Source organism: Budorcas taxicolor, chromosome 9, assembly GCF_023091745.1.
Source record: "Budorcas taxicolor isolate Tak-1 chromosome 9, Takin1.1, whole genome shotgun sequence".
Taxonomy (NCBI): Eukaryota; Metazoa; Chordata; class Mammalia; order Artiodactyla; family Bovidae; genus Budorcas; species Budorcas taxicolor.
Window position 1 is genome coordinate 89,933,667 of NC_068918.1, and position 10,174 is coordinate 89,943,840.

Consider the following 10,174-nt stretch of genomic DNA (forward strand, 5'->3'; position numbering starts at 1 on the left):
TGATATTTTTCCTGGCAATCTTGATTCCAGCTTGTGCTTCGTCCAGCCTGGCATTTTGCATGATGTACTCTGCATATAAGTTAAATAAGCAGGGTGACAATATACAGTCTTGACGTATTCTTTTCCCAATTTTGAACCAGTCTGTCACTCCATGTCCAGTTCTAACTGTTGCTTCTTGACCAGAATACAGTCATTTTAAATCACCACATAATATGTTACAGAGTTATTAGTCTATGAGAGAGTAACTCTGTGGCTGAATTTTTGGATTTTTAAAATTCTTATAATCTTACCTGCATCCATTCAGTTCAGTTACTCAGTAGTGACCGACTCTTTGCGACCGTATGAATCGCAGCACGCCAGGCCTCCCTGTCCATCACCAACTCCCAGAGTCCACCCAAATTCATGTCCATTGAGTTGGTGATGGCATCCAACCATCTCATCCTCTATCATCCCCTTCTCCTCCCACCCTCAATCTTTCCCAGCATCAGGGTCTTTTCCAATGAGTCAGCTCTTTGAATCAGGTAGCCTAAGTGTTGGAGTTTCAGCTTCAACATCAGTCCTTCCAATGAACACCTAGGACTGATCTCCTTTAGGATGGACTGGTTGGATCTCCTTGCAATCCAAGGGACTCTCAAGAGTCGTCTCCAACATTATAAATCTAGCTTTCTCTTAACTTGAATAATCTTCTTCTCAGGAACAGAATTACGGCACCAAACTGTAGAATATCATGGCTCTTGTCAACGATTACTAAATTCTCTTCCAAAATAACAAATTTGCATCTTTATTCGTTGGGCAGAAGGATGTCAATAAATGTCCATTGGCTCTGGACAGAGCAGGGCCCTTGCCCACACCTTGATTACAGGCTCCTGACGACTAGAACAACAGGAGAACAGATTTCTGTTGCTTTCAGACCCCCAGGTTATGGTACTTCTTGGGAAGTGAACACAGCCTGTTTTCACCCATTCCTAAAAACTGATCCACATCACCGTGATCATATATGGGAGGTATGGGTATGTTAACCACAGAATACACTAGAGACCAGGACAAAGCGAACCCGGCCCTGTGCTCTGTCGGCAGCAGGGGCTGGCTGAGCGCACAGGGCCTGCTGGGTACAGTGGCGACAGAGCCGAGCCGCCTGGAGGTCAGCACCGCCGAGAGACGACCGGCCTGGCCGGCCAGGGATGACAGACAGGCGCGGGAGGCCTGTAAGGCAAGAGCGGAGGTAAAGCCAGCTCCAGCTCGTGCTCCCAGCAGTGCAGGCAGGACATCAAAGCTTGACCGCACACGGCAGAGGCTGTGTGGGAAGTGTCAGGGTCCTCCGTCCCGGGGGAGGATCAACCGCCCATCAGGAGCTCGGGGTCCGGCTTTAGGACCCTTGTGTGAGCTGGAACTGCGCCTCCGCTGATAGAACCTCTCAGAGTGGCCTCAGGCGCAGCAACAGAAGATGTGGACGCCGGAAGGTCTGTATCCCTGAGCGATGGCACCAGGGGCTCAGGAATCCCTCTGTCGCCTCGGAGACAGGCCGAGGAGCCGCGGTTCTCAGACCGTGGGGCTGGCAGGGCCCGCCGGCTCCGGGGCTGCGGAGCAGAGCTGGGCCGGCCGCCAGGTCGGGCAGCACCCGGGGCGGTTCACGGGGCCGCAGGGGAGCCAGTGCCCCAGGGCCCAGAGAGAGTCTCAGGGTTTGTGACAGACCTTGCCAAGAGGACCCTGAACTCGCCCTCTGAACAGCAGTGACTGAGGCTCGGCCCGGAGCAGGGGCTCAAGGGCGCGGCTCTTTTTTTTTTTTTCAATTGGAGGCTAATTACTTTACAATATTGTAGTGGTTTTTGCCATACATTGACATGAATCAGCCACCGGTGCACGTGTCCCCCGTCCTGAACGCCCCTCACGCCTCCCTCCCACCCCCCCACCCCCCACGCCCCGCAGGGTCATCCCAGTGCCCTGGCCCTGCGCTGAGGGCCGGGCTTCTCACGGCTGGCTTTGGCAGTGGCCTTCAGGGCACAGAGCGAGAATCACCCCTGAGTCTTCAGATTTCTTGCATTTCTGCTCTTGGGCCAAAGCACAGCTGTTTGTTGCTCTTGTTTAGTGGCTAAGTCGTGTCTGACTCTGCGACCCCATGGACTGTAGCCCACCAGGATCCTCTGTCCATGGGATTCTCCAGGCAAGAATACTGGGGTGGGTTGCCATGTCATCCTCCAGGGCATCTTCCTGACCCAGGGATCGAACCCACATCCCCTGCGTCTCCTGCACTGGCAGGCGGGTTCTTTACCACTGAGCCACAGGGGAAGCCGGTACAACTATCTAAGGCTTCCTTTTTCTTCTCTCATCTGGAAAATGGTATTATTACCTGCAAATTTAAAATGAAGATGCACAGATGTGAGTTATGGAAAAAATGCCTCTATATCATAACATTCTATGTAACGAAAAGATCTGCTTCAAGTGACAGGTGGGATGTCAAAATCCCTCTATGAAATAAGGATGCGCACTTGTTACTGGGGCTCATTTAATCCTCGTATCAAGTAAAGTCAACATGCATACTCAGTGCAATTATGATTACAGGCAAACAAAATATTTAAGACGATATGGACATACATGATTATATGGAATTAAAAACTGTGATGGTGTTTTCAAACCCAAATAACTGGAAGACACTAAGATAGGCAGAAGTTGTACAAACAATATCATGAGGATTGTAGGGCTGTAGGGATTGCCTGGGGTCAGGGCTGGCATTTCCTAGCTCTGCGAGGTTGCCTAAACTATGTAAGTGTCAGAGACACTTATTTTCCCAACTATAAGATGGGGGTAATACTTCCTTAAAAGGTTTCCCTGGTGGCTCAGACGGTAAAGCATCTGCCTGCAATGTGGGAGACCCGGGTTCGATCCCTGGGTTGGGAAGATCCCCTGGAGAACAAAATGGCAATCCACTCCAGTGCTCTTGCCTGGAAAATCCCATGGGCGGAAGAGCCTGATAGGCTACAGTCCATGGGGTCGCAAAGAGTCAGACACAACTGAGCGACTTCACTTCACTTCACTTCCTTAAAAGGCGGTGATAATGAAGTCACTCAACACATAGTAACAACAAATGACAGTAACAAGCAACGAATAATAATAATATGGTCACAGTAATTATTTTGGTGACAAATGACCGAGATTAAAAAGGAAAAATACATAAAGGGCCCTTAAATCTTCAGTCATACAGCTCAGTTCAGTTCAGTTCAGTCACTCAGTCGTGTCCAACTCTTTGTGACCCCATGGACTGCAGCACGCCAGGCTTCCCTGTCCTCCACTATCTCCCAGAGTTTGCTCAAAGCCCTGTCCATCGAGGCGGTGATGCCATCCAATCATCTCATCCTCTGTCGTCCCCTTCTCCTCCTGCCTTCCGTCTTTCCCAGCATCAGGGTCTTTTCCAATGAGTCAGTTCTTCACATCGGGTGGCAAAAGTATTGGAGTTTCAGCTTCAGCATCAATCCTTCTAGTGAATATTCAGGGCTGATTTTCTTTAGGATGGACTGGTTGGATCTCCTTGTTGTCCAAGTGATAGAAGGATCCCTAGAAAATGGTCAGAAGAGTTCACAGTTTACAGAAATGGAAATAAAAGTTAATTGGTGAGCTCCATGAATGCTAGATACTAAAAAATAAAGAAAACTTTTTACACACTAAACTCACTAGTAAAGAAGCAGAAAGTGGGACTTCCCTGGAGGTCCAGTGGTTAAGAATCTGCCTTCTAATGAAAGGGAAGAACACTGGTCCGGAAACTGAGATCCCATATTTCATGGAGCAAACTAAGACCAAATGCCACAGCTAGAGAGTCCAGGCACTGTAATGAAAGGTCCTACATGCAGTAACTAAGGCCTGACACAGCCAGATAAACAAATAAAAGTAGCAAGCAACGCAAACATCAAATATGATTATAATAATGGAGATGCTGGTAAAACTACTGGCAACTAGGAATATACAGAATTTTCCAAGTACAAATTTATTATTTTTGAAGAGAATTTAGTAATTGTTGTCAAGAGCCGTAATAGTCTATAGTTTGGTGCCGTAATTCTGTTCCTGAGGATGAGATTATTCTCATTCTTATTCAGAGAGATCTTCCTGACCCAGGGTTCAAACCCTCCTTGTCTCTTGCATCTCCTGCATCAGATTCTTCACCATTCATGCCTCCTGGGAAGCCCTGGACCAGTTTAGTGCCACCCTAATGGCCTCGACTCAATGACACCTGCGAAGATCCTATTACGATAAAGTGGCCCTCACAGCACTGGTGGTTAGGGCTTCCATCTGACTTCTGGGGACACCTCTGAACCGTAACAAGCAGAGTCTGCCTTTGGCCCCTACCGCAACACGCGGCTCTGGGTTCCCATCCCCATCCTCACCAGAAGTCCTCCTTTCCCTGGGTTCCCTCCCTGCTCCCCAGCCCTCTTCAGAATGGACCCCAGCATGGAGCAGGAGGCAAGATCAGTCTGTGATGGGATAGGATCAGGGTTAGGTCTTACACCAAAAACTGATACACTGGTAATGGAGCTTTCTGCATCCATGAAGGAAGATTGTGTATATGTGGGAATAGAGGGGACGGATGTCAGGGGGTCTTGAAACCATTTCAGGTTTGCTGGCACGGAGGCCACACTGACGCTGGGACATGGATGTCCCCGGGCTCTGAGCGGCCCTCCCGGCTCTGCTCCACGCATCAGGCTGGAGGACTCATCCTCTGGGTTGCAGGTCTGGGAACACGAGAGACACAGGCTGGTGGCAACTCTCAGCAGCCGTGAGTCCCGAGCTTGAGGCAGCTCAGAGGTCCCTTCTGTGCCTTTCCTGGGACCTAACACTGCAGACGTGGCCCCCAGCATTCCGGGCGCCTCCATGGCCAAAGCCTGGCCTCCAGGAAGACCAGAGAGGACAGTCCTCTGCAGGCAGGAGGAGGGAGGGGGTGGGGAGGCCTTGAGTCAGGGTCACTCCCGCCCCGTGCCCCCTCCCCACGCCCCTCCCTGTCCTCCTGGAGGCTGGTGGCCCCGCCTAGGGCTCCCCGAGAGTTGGGGTCCCTCGGCCACGCTGTGCCAATGCCCGGGTCTCAGTGGCATGTTGAACATGTCACATCCAAAGCTTCCTAAAAATAAGAGCTGACGTCATGCAGCTGACGGATGGAAAGCTTGAGGTGAAAGGGCAGAAAGAACGCAAACCCCCTGCAGTGGTTTCACTCTGCAGTCTCTGGGGACAGGGAAGACCCCCCCCCCCCCCGACCAACCCACCCACCCACAAGTGCCTGTGATGGTGCCCTTTGACCTCGGAGAGACCCAGGGGGCTATCACTGTCCACACGGTTCTCAGGGACACTGCCCAGGGAGCTCACAGAGGAAAGGGTCCCCAGCATTGTTCTCCCCACCCCTCGACACGGGGACAGGGGTCAGCATCCAGGAGGAGCTTCTGGTGGGTGAAGGCCTGGCACACTGGCTCTCGGAATATTTTATTTTCTGAACCTTAGCACACTGGAAGCTTGTAACACGGCCAAGCGGTTATGAGCTCAAAAGCTTTGCGAGAGCTTTCCTCTGAGGACTCGTTAATGTGGTCCTTGAACGCAACCTCGGAATCGGAGTCCCCAGCTGGAGCTCTAAACAGGCCTGCTGAGCCGTTGATGGTGGAGCAGCTCCAGCTGAAGGGCTGCCTTGTCCAGGGTTTCTGCCCGCAAAGCCCGTCGAGAGGAGGGTGCAGGGGAGGAGGGGGACACAGACAGCTTCGGAAAATGTGTTTCCTGGCTTTAAAACCTCAGGGGTGCAGGGCAGGAGTGGACCATACCCAGAGGGAGCCCCATGGAGTGTTTCAGTCACATTCTAATTAATAAGCACTGCAGAGCCACCTCCCAGCCCTTAGCTGGCATAAATCCCATCAGTTAACCCATCCATGGAGAGGAAGGGCTTCCCAGGTGGCACTTGTGGTAAAGAACCCACCTGCCACTGCAGGAGATGTAAGAGACAAGGGTTCAAACCCTGGGTGGGGGAGATCCCCTGGAGGAGGGCATGGCAACCCGCTCCAGTATTCTTGCCTGGAGGACCCCATGGACAGAGGAGCCTGGCGGGCTGCAGTCCAGGAGGTCACGCAGGGTCGGACACAACTGAACTAACTTAGCACGCACGCAGCACGTGTGTAGAGAAGCCTGCCCACCCCTTCCCCCCAAACCTGAGACCCAGGGTTCTCCGGCATCCTCACCTGGTGACTCACAGTGGGCTGTGCCTTCCTGCCTAGAGCCCACCTTTGGGCGACCTTCCGGAAAGGTATCTAGTTGAGAGCAGCTTGTAGGGATATTCTGGGGAGACAGCTGTTGATGATCCGAGCCTAGAGGGCTGGCCTGCAGGCAGAGCTGGCGAGTATGGGCAGAGGAAGGGGGGCAGCAGGGGTCCCCAGCAGAAGGCCGCCCAGATCCCCCGCTGAGTGAAGGTGGGAGAAGGCTGGCCTCTCCACTGCCGCAGGGGGTGGAGGTGAGGTCAGGCGGGTCCTACTCAGGTATTTCCCAAGATGAAATTTCAGATCCTAAATGATCCTAATTCCTCCTCCCAGGGCTCTGTCACTCACTCAGCAGCAAGTGGTGGCTGCGGACACAGAGCTCAGGGCAGGAGGGCCTACCATCTATTGTGGCGGCACCCCGAACCTTCTCCTGCAGGGCCTTCTTCCCCACTTGGCCAAAGTGTGTTTCCTGAGACTTTTTTCCCACTTTATCCCGAAATGTTGGGGGGCGGGGAAAAGATGAGTAGAATCTTTGGTCAAATACGATCAGGAAATACTACATATTAAATTTCTCTTTGGGGTTCTATAATGTACATTAGTACATTTTTAAAAATCCAAAAATTTGTACAATAAAGGAACCTATTTAACTTTTACTTAAACCCAATATTTCTGAATTTATTTATTAAGAAAGGATATTTTTCGGGAAATTGGTAGACAGAACAACATCCCCTCAAGGACGTTCATGCCCTGATTCTCAGAACTTATGACTTTGTGACCACATGTGGCAGAAAGGATTTTGCTGATATAATAAAGGTAAGGGTCTTGAGATGGGAAGATTTCCCCAGATTATCCTGGTGGGCCTGAAAGTGAAAAGTGAAAGTTGCTCAGTTGTGTCAGACTCTTTGCGACCCCATGGACTATGCTGTCCATGGAATTCTCCAGGCCAGAATACCAGAGTGGGTAACCTTTCCCTTGTCCAGGGGATCTTCCAAACCCCTGGATCGAACCCCGGTCTCCCGCATTGCAGGAGGATTCTTTACCCGCTGAGCCACCTGGTGGACCTAGCCCTGCGAATGAATCAGAGCATTTGCCCCAGGCCCCTGGCCAGGCTCTGGGTGGTTTGCTGGCCATCTTTGTGACCTGGGCTCATAGCACCATCACTGCAATCTCTGCCTCCATGTTCACTTGACTTTTGTGTCCAAACATCCTTTTTCATAAGGACTCTGGCCACATCAGATTAAGGACCACCCAAGGACCTCAGCCAACTCATTGGAAAAGACCCTGATGCTGGGAAAGGTCGAAGGCAAAAGGAGAAGAGGGTGAGATGGTGCATCATCAATTCAATGGATTTGAACTCGGGCAAACTTGGAGATGGCTTCCCTGATAGCTCAGCTGGTAAAGAATCCAATGCAGTCAATCCAATGCAATGCGGGAGACCTGGGTTCAATCCCTGGGTTGGGAAGATCCCTTGGAGACAGGAAAGCTTCCCACTCCAGTATTCTGGTCTGGAGAATTCCATAGACTGTATAGTCCATGGGGTCACAAAGAGTTGGACACGACTGAGCAACTTTCACTTTCTTTTTCAAACTTGGAGATAGTGAGGGACAGGGAGGCCTGGCGTGTTGCAGTCCATGGGGTCACAAAGAGTTGATACGACTTGGCAACTGAACACCAACACACCTGTGATGGGTCTGTTTTCAATCAGTTTTACATGAAAAAAAGAAAAGGATGAGTTGACTCTTTGGTCAAGTGAGGCCCTTGTGCTCAGGGCTTAACTTAACAAAGGGGGTCTCGGGGTACTCAACTCAACCCCTCATGCTTAGTGACAGAATCCTCGCTTCTGCTGAAGTGGCAACATGGCCAGTGAGAATTACTTCTCTTTCCACAAGTCCCTTTATCTGGAAGTGGCTGCGACACCCAGAAAAGGAAGTGCAAGTACAGTTCCTTGGGGAGGGCTGTCGGAAGGACCAGGGCAGCTCTTCACCGGTCGCCTCTTCCCTTCCTGAGCCCAAGGTAACATGGCTGTCCTGCCGCGGTCGGGATAAAAGCCGCGGGGGACATGGTGGGCGAGGCTCAGGAGGAGCCGGGGGCCCTGGGGGCTTCCGTGAGCCTCTGCTCTCTCCGGATGGACGCCTTGTCACATGAGGTGACAACTTCTCCTTTGTAGGTCAGTGGTTGTCAGCCAGGAGCAGTTTCCCTCCACCCCAGAGAGACCGATGGAGGCATTTGTGGCTCCCACACCTGGCGAGGGTCCTGCTAGTGCCAGGTGTGCTGTGGACCCAGAAGCCCTCCACCCCGTTCAACAGAGCAGTATCCGCCCCTGAAGTCACAAGGCCGAGCTTTGAGAAAGACAGTTTCAAGTCACCTGGCAGCTTTTTTGTTAGCCCTCATTTAGGAAGTAGTAGGAGACAGGAAGAAGTTTCCTTACAACCAAAAAAATGGATCCTCTGATTGGGAAGACTCATTGGGTGTTCCCTCAGAGGATAATTTGGCATCGCAGCCTTGAGTAAGGAAAGAACACGCTCGAAGGTCGGATAAGGAGTGGTCCCCATGACGCGGACACAGCACGTGCTCTGAGCCTGAGGGCCTCCGTCACTGCGTGGTGTATTTAGGGGTCTCAGGGCATAGCTGGGGGGTTAGGAAGAAACCCTTTCCCATGATACACTAGAGATTAAAAGTAAGTGCCCTCCCTCCACACGACCCCAGCAATAGTTACCAAACTGTTTTCCCCCAAGTTTCCAGAGTCCTGGGACACAGATAGTATATATGTTGGACTTTTTCCAGGTTAACACGTGGACCCATCACTTTAAATTTAAAGGTTCTTCACCTGGAGAAACATCAGAGTTTGAATAACAGTATACTGAGCATATCTTGCTCCTTGGGAGAAAAGTTATGACCAACTCAGACAGACTTTGCCAACAAAGGTCCGTCTAGCCAAGGCTATGGTTTTTCCAGTGGTCATGTATGGATGAGAGAGTTGGACTATAAGGAAAGTTGAGTGCCAAAGAATTGATGCTTTTGAACTGTGGTGTTGGAGAAAACTCCTGAGAGTCCCTTGGACTGCAAGGAGATCCAACCAGTCCATCCTAAAGGAAATCAGTCCTGGGTGTTCATTGGAAGGACTGATGCTGAAGCTGAAACTCCAATACTTTGGCCACCTCATGCAAAGAGTTGACTCATTTGAAAAGACTCTGAAGCTGAGAAAGATTGAAGGCAGAAGAAGGGGACAACAGAGGATGAGATGGTTGGATGGGATCACTGACTCAATGGACATGAGTTTGAGTAAACTCTGGGAGTTGGTGATGGACAGGGAGGCCTAGCGTGCTGCAGTCCATGGGGTTGCAAAGAGTCGGACACGACTGAGCGACTAAACTGAAAGCAACTATTTACTATTTAAAAATAAGTGCACCCTGAGTCTCACAACACTGAATCTTGGTAATTTGCTCCTTGAGCCCCTCCCGCACTGGGCCCGCCCCAGCCACCATCTTCCAATCCCAGCTCCCTTCCGGGCCCCCTAACCCTAGGCCATCGGCCAGCCAGTCAGCCCTCCAGCGTCAGGGTTCTTCCCTCGTCCCCTAGCCCCATTCTCACTCCACCCCTCCAAACCCATCTGCCAGTTTGCCAACTGTTGGAGCCCTGCTCATTAACTGACTGGTTAACCTGATAATCTCAGTTCAAACAAAGGTGTTTCCAGCTGGGAGTGGGTTTCTTTCCCAGTGCCCTCTCTCCAGCTCCTGGAGCCTGGTTTGTGTTTAAACAGGACCCTTCAAAGGACACAACCTCTCCACCGAGTGGTGGCTGGAGTTTCATTCATCGATGTAGGTCAGAGGGGAAGATAACTTTGATTGAGGAGCTTCTCCAGGACCCACGAAACCTTAATGACAGACCCACGTGTTGAGTGGACTTCCCAGGTAGTTTGGTGGTATAGAACCCGCCTGACAATGCAGTACATAGGCATTTGA

At 51.3% G+C, this 10,174-nt stretch overlaps 1 long non-coding RNA gene across 1 annotated transcript; it reads right to left on the reverse strand.

Annotated features, from left to right (window-relative positions):
• Positions 1-2,003: 2,003 nt before the first annotated feature.
• Positions 2,004-6,407, reverse strand: LOC128053082 (uncharacterized). Its single transcript, XR_008199901.1, has 3 exons — positions 6,198-6,407; positions 3,169-3,549; positions 2,004-2,347 (listed from the first exon to the last, which is right to left on the reverse strand). It is a non-coding gene; the product is annotated as an uncharacterized LOC128053082 (long non-coding RNA).
• Positions 6,408-10,174: the final 3,767 nt, after the last annotated feature.